This window comes from Bombina bombina, chromosome 7 (genome assembly GCF_027579735.1).
Source record: "Bombina bombina isolate aBomBom1 chromosome 7, aBomBom1.pri, whole genome shotgun sequence".
NCBI lineage: Eukaryota > Metazoa > Chordata > Amphibia > Anura > Bombinatoridae > Bombina > Bombina bombina.
The window spans coordinates 14,368,092-14,379,304 of NC_069505.1; the positions used below are offsets into that span (position 1 = coordinate 14,368,092).

Consider the following 11,213-nt stretch of genomic DNA (forward strand, 5'->3'; position numbering starts at 1 on the left):
CTTGGTTTTGTTTCTGTCGGCATAGATAAAATGTAATGTACAACTTTGTTTGCTCTTATAAACTTTTTAAAACATTTATTAATAATGCAAAGGAACTCTTATCTCTCAAAAACAAATTTGCTTCTATGTGATCTTAATTAACTCATAGTACACCTAGCTTACATGTTAATATCACAATGACAAAAATGATTACATGTCACAACTGTGATTGTGGCACCAGGATGGCCGAGTGGTTAAGGCGTTGGACTTAAGATCCAATGGACATATGTCCGCGTGGGTTCGAACCCCACTTCTGGTAGAGATTTTTCGTTTCAGTGAAGTTAAATTCTGTTCATTTATAAACTATTACTGAGTATGTAGAGATGAATCATAGGGAAATAATTAATCCAGTTGTCTTCTACTTTAGCAATTAGTACAGAGAACATCAAAGTATTTTATATAAATTAATTTCTCACAGGCAATTATTTTTAAATCTTATCTTACTGTCCAAAACCCAGTATTCAATGGCTTAGTTAGTAAATTATATTTACTTTTAAAGTTTTACTAAAATCATCTGTTAGTCATTTTTCGGACTAGCGTTAAAATGTTGATAATATTCTGGAAACGTTATTACACAAAAAACAGTATGACATCTACATGATAGCAAATGTTTGATTCAATTTCTATCATTGAGAATTACATTTCAAATGTTATAGCTTCATGGTTAGTAAAAAAAAGATGTTGTTTTCTATGGTGCTCTGACAAGATATATTGATTTTTTGGATTTTAGACAGATTTTGATGTAATCTTCATGTGGATTTGTTAACTTACAAATTGATGAATGATTTCTTCAGCCCCTTTTCTATTGTTCCAAATTAGATGTATGGCTAAAGTTAATTTTCTAATTGTTTTAAGAAATATTGGCCTTAAAAGCAAGTTTTGAAGTACATAACGCGTTTCACTACATTTTAAGATTGTTCCAAGTTAGATGTATGGCTTAAGTTAATTTTCTAATTGTTTTAAGAAAGATTGGCATAAAAGCAAGTTTTAAAATACATAACGTGTTTCACTTCATTTTAAGATTGTAGGTTTATCTTCAGCTTGGTTTTGTTTCTGTCGGCATAGATAAAATTTAATGTACAACTTTGTTTGATCTTATAAACTTTTTAAAACATTTATTAATAATGCAAAGGAACTCTTATCTCTCAAAAACAAATTTGCTTCTATGTGATCTTAATTAACTCATAGTACACCTAGCTTACATGTTAATATCACAATGACAAAAATGATTACATGTCACAACTGTGCCTGTGGCACCAGGATGGCCGAGTGGTTAAGGCGTTGGACTTAAGATCCAATGGACATATGTCCGCGTGGGTTCGAACCCCACTTCTGGTAGAGATTTTTCGTTTCAGTGAAGTTAAATTCTGTTCATTTATAAACTATTACTGAGTATGTAGAGATGAATCATAGGGAAATAATTAATCCAGTTGTCTTCTACTTTAGCAATTAGTACAGAGAACATCAAAGTATTTTATATAAATTAATTTCTCACAGGCAATTATTTTTAAATCTTATCTTACTGTCCAAAACCCAGTATTCAATGGCTTAGTTAGTAAATTATATTTACTTTTAAAGTTTTACTAAAATCATCTGTTAGTCATTTTTCGGACTAGCGTTAAAATGTTGATAATATTCTGGAAACGTTATTACACAAAAAACAGTATGACATCTACATGATAGCAAATGTTTGTTTTTTTAAAAGATTTATTTATAATCAGAGAAAAAAAACAATATTACAATCTGTTCCACATTTTTAAATTAGACAAAAATATTTCTCCATATATTAACCTAACAAAAAAAATGGTTATTTCACAGTAAACATTCAAGAACATCTTCCAAGTACTATATATTCCATGCAGATCTATAAACAGCATAAAATGGGTTATCAGGAAGACGCAGCTTTTGTCATAATAATAATGAAACAAAAAAAGAAACAATCACCGCTCCCATATTAACTTTATACTTTAAATTTTGAATCCCAAAACAAATAATATATTTGTAAACAATCTGATTTATTCCTTCCTTTATGGAGGAATATATGGAACAACTATAATATTCACCATAAATAGCTAACAAGACAAGACAAGACTAGACCCAAACAACACAGAAGAAAAAAAAAAAGGAATGAATTCCTCTCCTCGACCCCCACCCCTCCAAATGGGCCCCTCACGATTGTTTTATCCAACTATGTGGAAAGACATTCAATAAGGTCAGTTCCGCATAGCTTGCTGATGATAAAAAGGGAGAAAGAATCAGTTTTTGACTGGCCACTGGGTAAGTTAAAATGACTGGGGACAATCTCCATAGAAACATCTTGATTCTATTCTCCTAGGCATCAAATAGATGAAATGATTTGAAGACAATTTGATCTTGAAGTGTTTTAAAAACCATAGCTAATCCTGGTACAGCCTTACTTTTCCAATTTCTAAGTATACAATATCTAACCACTAGTATAATTGTATTTATACTATTTATAGTGTTACTATTGAAAGCGTTATTGCACAATCATAGCAAAATAATATCCTCCGCAGCTAACGCAATTGAGACTTTGTATAGTTTATTAAACCAATAAATAATTTTCAACCATAGTTGTCTAACTTTAGGGCATGTCCAAAACATATGAAGTGTATCTGCCTTATAGTATGCACACCGCGGGCACAAGTTAACCAGAGAAGGGTAGAACTTATTCATTTTCGAAGGTGAAACATAAAAATTGTTTATCACCTTCATATGTGATTCTTTCCATACCACTGGCACTTTACATCTATATAGGGAGTCAAAACTCTTCGAGATCATTTCATGATCTATCGACGGAATTACCGATAGCCATGATTTACATATATTATCCCTAATGGGCAGGCTTTGCTTATTTAACATAATATCGTACATCAATGAAATTGATGCATCACCTGTAGTAAATTTTTGTATGCACAGTTTAATATCGACCCAACCCGCTGTGGCACTACTCTGCCATTTCTGGTCTAAGATAAAATGGCAAATTTGAAAATGCACAAATAGATTAGATCTAGGTATAGCATACTTACTAAACATAGCCTCTGCCAAGACAACTTGATCATTTTCATCAAGAAGTTGTTTTATGTAGTATAATCCTTTATCTGCCCAATCTTTGAACACTTTTTGATATAGCCCAGGGAGAAAGCTAGGATTACTTACGATAGGTAGAAATTCTGAGAACGAATAGTCTAAATCTAAAATTAAACAAAATTTTTGCCATGCATGTACTATGTTCTTAATAGAAATAAGACAGTTAACATTCTGTGGCAATTTCCGGACTTGAGAATGTAGGATCGCTTTCAAAGAGAATGGTGTAATTAAAGAAGACTCTATCTCTCCAGATGAAATGATATTAGATCCAGCGAGCCAATCTATTGCTATTTTAGCCATTGCGGCCAAATTATAGAGTTTAAGATTAGGGAGCGCTAAAACAGCTACTCCCGTAGTTTGCATAAGTCTCCCCAACGAAATCCGGGGTTTTTTATTTTTCCAGATAAATTTAGACCCCATGAACAAACCATCAGAGTTCCAGTATCTCCCTGCGGAAGAACCGTGGATAAGCACCCCTACTGCAAATGAACTGTTGGAGACCCCCATTTTGGAGACCCCCAAATTTAGACCCCCATGAACAAACCATCAGAGTTCCAGTATCTCCCTGCGGAAGAACCGTGGATAAGCACCCCTACTGCAAATGAACTGTTGGAGAACTGTATTATAGCAAAGTGTCGAGGTGCAGCGCTCTCAAATGGACAAAGACTGTTCTTAAAGTGTTCAGAGGCCACCTAGAGACAGTTGTGCTGTTGCTATGTCATGCTTTACTGTGGAAAAGGAACTGTTGGACATATTGGGGGGTGCTAGCAATGCAGGTGGAGAGATAGACGATGCAGACGATGTTTGGGGGTAGATGGGGGGCTGGTTGGGTCTCTGTGCTGGTAGACCGGTAGTTTTGGGAAGGTTGGAAGATAGATGGAAGGTATTGGAGGGGCTGTACCTATATGCAGTGACAATTATCCTATAAAAGTATATCACGACACAGGAATATTTTTCGCTTTAGTATTCTCACAGAGTTCTGTTACCATAATATAAGGCTTTGCTAATTTTCTATGCCTGTCTATTTTTTATGTTATTCTGTTAGAATAAAAGGATGGTATGTTAGGGGTAATATGAACCTGATGGCAGCCATCTTGTTCTTCGTAGCCATCTTGTTCTTCGCAGCCATTTTGTAATGAATAGACTTTATTATACTGGGGTATTATGCAGTGAGAATTATATGCATGTTATGATAATTTCCTTAGCTGTTCGGCCTTGCCAATGTACCCTGGCCCGACGCCCAGAAATAAGATAGAATAAGATAATGTAAACAAGAGGGTTCAGAAACCTTGTTGTCTCCGCAGATGGTAGTTTGTTATGACTCTGTAAGTATTGTTATGAGAAACTCATGTTCCAGTTTTTCCTTGTACTTTGCTTTGTATAATTGTGTAAGATGACGCGGTCCTAACGTGTCATCCCCTTAACCCTGTATGTCACTATAAGAAAGGCTTGCACTGTGCAATAAACAGAATTGGCTTTCGATCATAATGCTGCGTGGTCTGAGTCATTCTAAGGGGCCCTTATCAGATAATCTACATATGCCTCAGGTGGTACACTAGGCCCCAGGCTTTGGCCTGCGCTTACACCCCCCCCCGTGGGATTATACACCTTACAATTCTTGGTGTCACGACAGTGGGATTCGCAGGAGGTAAGTTATCGTGTTTTTATTACGCTGCTTTCCTTCTGTGAATCTGAACCTAAATTTAGTTGTTTGTGTTTTATAAAAAAAAAAAAAAAAAAAGGTGTAATATATGATATAAGGTTAAAGGGGTTCCTGTGGTTGAAGCACAGGTTTGCGGAGGTTATAGTCCTGCCGGCAGTTGTGATACCCCTCCAGACAGGTGTAGAGTCCTGTGCTGAGACACGACAGGTATTGTGAGTCCTGTCTGTGATAAGCGCGCAAGAAATATATGTATGCCAGTTGACGGGAGAATTTTTTTAAGATAAAACTCCCCCGGGCAAGGTGGCAGTGAGTGAGTGAGTCTCACGTGTGTTAAAGTTTCCCATATTCATTCCCATAATAGAGTTTTGTTACCCACCTGAAGCTCATGTTGATATCTGATGCTTGCTTTGCTTTGTTTGTGTTTTTGATGCTGTGCGTAGAAAATATTAAGTGGCTGTGCATGTTATTATTGTGGCTATTATTGTATTGAGAAAGGGGAACTGCTTATAGATAAGAATGCACAGAGAAAATTAAAGGTATAAGGTAAAAGAAAAGGAGAGTTAATAGTTTCTGCAAAAGACAGAAATATTTTTTAAAACACTGTCAGTAAGTACTGCTGTGTGATAAATAGAGGAATCTCTGTGTTTAAAAATGTAGCAGGCAAAGAAGGGGGGCCACCACTGAGCGCGCACATAGATCATAATAAATAAAAAAAAGAGAGAGAAGAAACTGTTACAGCAGCTCCATTTGTGAGACTTTTTGTATTTGCAGTAAGGAAATTTAGGAAATTTTGTCTGTCGGTTCTCACTGTGGTATGCGTGTAACAGATTTGCTTTAAACCAAAAACAGAATGTATTATTTGAAAATGATTATCCCAATCCAGGCAAAAAATGGCCATTTTGCGTGGAATCGGAAAGAAAAATACATTTTGAACTTGGTGACAGGTTAATCTGGTGGTTTTTAATATATATATGTCGTACGCTATAAATTAGATGTTTTTCTGAGAAAGAAAAAAAGGGAGTGAATCTCTGGTATGCGAGATGGAATGAACTTGTGTGTCTGTATCGTAAGAATGTTTCCTTATGTTTCTCTGTTGGGAAATCAGACGTTTTAAGAAGATATTTTGTAATGTTATTTTATATACCTGTATTTTAAAGTCACCAGCATGTTTTAAGTATGTGGTATTCATATGCAGTTTTAGTTTTAAGTGATAATTGTTTTTCGGCATGTAAAGATATGATATTGTTTTTGCAAGTGAAGTAACGGCTTTGAAAGTGGCTTTGAAAGTGCGATGGTGTGTGTGATTTTTTTGTCCCACTCTGGTAAATATGAAACTGTTTCAAATATGATTAATGGGTTAACGTATGTTGTATTTGTAAGGTCTGTGCACAGAGTTGGTGCACCTAATGACAAATAGTTATAAGCTGTAGTTGAAAGTTTATCTAAAAGTGCGTCCGTTTTTGTTGCAAGTAAATTAATCTGCAGGGCATGCTACAGTACAGAGGTGAAATTTGTGTGGTAAATCATACAAGCAGCCTAAATTATGGTTGGGATATACATATGTAATTTACGTGATGAATGGTTAGTCCTTAAAGGGACAGTCCACTGTAACAAGGTGTTGCTATTAATGTATTGTCCATGACTTGTGATACAAGCTGCATAGTATAACATATAGGAGAGATTGCAATTGCAAGTTTATTTGTATATATATGAAGTAGCTGGTCTTATGCTTTCAAAACACAGTTGATTGCAATGGGTTGCATTTTAGATAATAAGAATATCTCATTATCTTATATTTGTCTGTAAAATCAGAGCTCAGTGCGTAGACGGAGCAATAGAAAATTGTAATTTTATTATTTAAAGAACCAGTGCAATAACACTGTATTAGTAGTTTGCAAAATATATTTTAAGAGACTTTTCTTTGTATATATTTATTTTAAATCTGCCGTTTAGATCGCAGATATTTATTTTTGCAGTATAACTTAATTCTCTCTGTAATGCAAACTGAAGTGATAAGTTGTTTACAATTTTAGTGTAGGGATCCGTGAGACTAGCGGACAGAGAAAAAAAAACGAGAAAAAACAGAGGAGTGAAAATATTTAAAGGGATACAGGAAAACTGATATAACATCTGAGAATTTAAGGGAATATTTACAGAACAGACAATGAGGTTTACTGTAAGCCTAACACTAGTATATTTCACTGTGTTAGCAGTTTCAATTTAAGATTATTTTTAGTTTGGTTAAAATGTCCCTTTAACTAGCCTGCATCCCACTGTGAGTGCGTTCTTATGCTGCTTATGCTTGTTTAGGCTATTTAATGAACGTCAGTATGCATTTTTTATTATAAGGATCATTGGGAATAATTTAAAGGGGAAATTGTATTAGTATTCTTTTTCAGAAAGCTTATTTTTTGTGTTATATACGGTTGCTATATTTGGCTGGACAACTGCAGAATGGTGAATATCAAATTATACATAATATTAAATCCAATAATTTTGTTGTGGTTAAACTAATTAGCATTTATCAAGTTTTCGTGTGAATTTTATATTTTTAAGCAGTAAACAGTGTTTCTCCTTTAAGTAGAAATGAAACTTTGAGCTTGCCTTACTATCCTTGAGAAGAATGATAACACTGTGCATGTTTTGCTTTTCTTTAGAAAAAAAAGTTTCTCTGTTTGGCTTTGTTGCAGAGAGAACAATTTGCACTTTACATTTAAAGCGGCAGTACTGGTGTTCTATGTTATAAAAAATGATAACTATAAATTGCTCACTACAAAGAAACAAGTATTTATATTATATTCTATCACAGAATATAGCTTAAAAATGATAACTTTATTTCTGTGGCTGTCAAACTGTATCTCACAGATATAACTCTTTGCTATTTAAAATAACCCCCACTGCGTTCAATAAATAAATGAGATGTTATTTCATGAAGTGATTTCAGTGACACTTTAAAATATATATAGTTATTCGGTTATTAACTAGTCTACCACTATTATTGCAATGACTTTGATTGCTGCTTAACAGCTAAGTCGTGGTCTATAAGGTGTCTACAAATAAACACCCCTAAAACAAATGATGCACATTTGATCTGATTCTACTGCATTTATATAACTTGCTAATTTATCTGATCCCAGTTTTAGTTTTATTTATATGGCTTACGTGTATTTTGTCTCTTGGTGTTGTAATGAGATTTATACAGCCTGTGATAAGAGGCAGTCGTCAAAGGTTTAAAAAAATTAGCATATGAGCCTACCTATGTTTGGTTTAATCTAGGAAGGTTGGTTAAAATTAAAAGTCCTATCTGAATAATGAATTTTCATTTATCCTAGAATGTCCCTTTAACAGTGGCTACCGTGGTTATCTGATTGTTCCCAAATAAGCGCAATTTTATTTGTATAATCTGCAACTGAAGTTTCTTGGGCATCTGCTGTGATTGTTTTCTTTGTGTGATATCAAAGTTTTGTACATAGTGGATGTTTTTAATTGTTTGTAGTGTTCTGAGAGTGTTGCATTCCAGTGAATGTCAGAATATGTGTCGCATTTTAAGTTAATTGTGGTTGTTTGAAATTTGTGTCAGCAGCTAATGTTTCGTTTTGTGTAAGACAAGAACGATTGGTTTTCATTGTTTGTTATGTTTTTCTCTTTTGTGAATACGTGTGGAAGCGTGCTGTATGGACAGCATATTGAATTGTGAAGTGTATTTCATTTTTGCTTGCTATTGAGAATTGTCTCTGCATGAGTGGAGTGCATGATTTGTCCTTTAGTTTCTTGTTATCTTGTATTTGCGTGTCACATGAGATGTTTCACGCAAACATGGGGGAAGTATTGATGAGTATTGATGAATATCTTTTTTATTGTCTTTCTGTGTTGTATCTTGCTCTCATATTTCAGAGGCCTAAAATGTTTTATTTTTCTATTTGGTTCTTAACACTATATTTGTATTTGCAGGATGAGATCATGAAGCGGTCTTCAGAGATTAAAAGACACTAACTGAATTATTTTTGAGTTTCCATATTTAGGTGAAATCTGTACAGGCAAAATTCCATAAGTGCACTCTTCAAAAGATTAAAGATTGAAAGCAAGTAAACCTTTAAAGAAAGAAAAGAAGAAGATGAAAGACCTTTTGTCAAGCTTGTTTTAACCACCATACTGCAGTAAAAAAAAAAAAAAAAAGTTACTGAACTATCTTTGGATCCATTCTTTGCTTTGCATGCTGGTACCAGCCCCAGAACTGGACTCTGGTCTTCAGGACATAAAGACTATCCTTCTCTGGACTGTGCCTTACCGCTCGATATGGAGGTCCTGTTATGCTGTTACAGGGTCAACCAATTAAATTAGGGGAGAATTGTTTTAACTCAATTCCTTATATTGCTTGTTTTGTATTCTCTTGTATTTGTTTTATTTTTATTGATCATATTGGGTATAAGACATCATATGCTTCATTGGTATTAGTGCACATTGTAGTTTATGTGCTTAACATAGTAATTTTTAGATAAATGTAACTGTGAACTGTGCAGTATTGTACCCTATTGAATGACCCACTGAGTATAAAATATGTTTAAGGAAAATGTTACAACATAGCATAATATCTTAGACCCTTCACCCTTTAGAACATAAGGAGGACACGTCTAAGCTAGAAGCTTATAGTAAATATACAGAGAAATGTTTCAGGGAATAGCCTAATTATAGTTTATGAAAGCAAAGGTATTTTTCCCTTTTATTAATTAGTATGGTATCTGCAAAGTGAATTTGGTCATTCCTGATGTTTGTCAAAGAGATTAATTCTTACCATAAAGATGTGTTTACCTTTAAAAGAGTTTGTAGTTTTAAATGATGTTCTGTTTATATGCTTTCCTCATACAGGAGTGTGAGAGAATTTAGGTTGCATAAAATAATTAGTAAACTAGTAGTGTTTATATCAGATGAGATTGTTGAATATTAGGATCATGGTTGGAGAATTATAAACATTATAGATAGCAGCCATCCAGAATAAAGCAACACAAGGTTCTTTAATTTTTTTTTAGAAGTTCAAAGTCACAGTGTAAAGAAATTCATTTATTTTTATTGACTGTTTTCTTTTTTTTCCATTTTTGCTACAGGGCAGGCCTTAGCATAAGTTTTGGCATAACCATTCAGGCCCTTGATGAAGTTTGGCAGGTTTTCACTTGCGTAGTATTCATGAAGTATCATTTAAAAGTGTATAGAGAAGTTGTAAATTATTCTCTGAGAAATGTCAATGTATTTAGTTTGTATCCACAATGTTTTGTTTGATTTTAAATGACATAGGATCAAAGTGACGTTTTATTTGGACATAATTGTGATTGTATTGCGGTGTGTACTCATCCTGTACTGTTTCTGTTTGCTTCCTAGACTCCCTGTGACTCGAGTGTCTACTTGCCATGGGTATCCACTGGTTGCCTTGTCTACCCCATGAACAAACCATCAGAGTTCAAGTATCTCCCTGCGGAAGAACCGTGGATAAGCACCCCTACTACAAATGAACTGTTGGAGAACTGTATTATAGCAAAGTGTCGAGGTGCAGCGCTCTCAAATGGACAAAGACTGTTCTTAAAGTGTTCAGAGGCCACCTAGAGACAGTTGTGCTGTTGCTATGTCATGCTTTACTGTGGAAAAGGAACTGTTGGACATATTGGGGGGTGCTAGCAATGCAGGTGGAGAGATAGACGATGCAGACGTTGTTTGGGGGTAGATGGGGGGCTGGTTGGGTCTCTGTGCTGGTAGACCGGTAGTTTTGGGAAGGCTGGAAGATAGATGGAAGGTATTGGAGGGGCTGTACCTATATGCAGTGACAATTATCCTATAAAAGTATATCACGACACAGGAATATTTTTCGCTTTAGTATTCTCACAGAGTTCTGTTACCATAATATAAGGCTTTGCTAATTTTCTATGCCTGTCTATTTTTTATGTTATTCTGTTAGAATAAAAGGATGGTATGTTAGGGGTAATATGAACCTGATGGCAGCCATCTTGTTCTTCGCAGCCATTTTGTAATGAATAGACTTTATTATACTGGGGTATTATGCAGTGAGAATTATATGCATGTTATGATAATTTCCTTAGCTGTTCGGCCTTGCCAATGTACCCTGGCCCGACGCCCAGAAATAAGATAGAATAAGATAATGTAAACAAGAGGGTTCAGAAACCTTGTTGTCTCCGCAGATGGTAGTTTGTTATGACTCTGTAAGTATTGTTATGAGAAACTCATGTTCCAGTTTTTCCTTGTTCTTTGCTCTGTATAATTGTGTATGATGACGCGGTCCTAACGTGTCATCCCCTTAATCCTGTATGTCACTATAAGAAAGGCTTGCACTGTGCAATAAACAGAATTGGCTTTCGATCATAATGCTGCGTGGTCTGAGTCATTCTAAGGGGCCCTT

At 34.8% G+C, this 11,213-nt stretch overlaps 2 non-coding genes across 2 annotated transcripts; both read left to right on the forward strand.

The window, feature by feature from the left end:
• The first annotated feature begins 215 nt into the window (after nt 1-215).
• Nucleotides 216-298, forward strand: TRNAL-UAA (transfer RNA leucine (anticodon UAA)). The gene has a single exon. It is a non-coding gene; the product is annotated as a tRNA-Leu (tRNA).
• Nucleotides 299-1,294: 996 nt separating this feature from the next.
• Nucleotides 1,295-1,377, forward strand: TRNAL-UAA (transfer RNA leucine (anticodon UAA)). Its single transcript has one exon. It is a non-coding gene; the product is annotated as a tRNA-Leu (tRNA).
• The last annotated feature ends 9,836 nt before the right edge of the window (nt 1,378-11,213 follow it).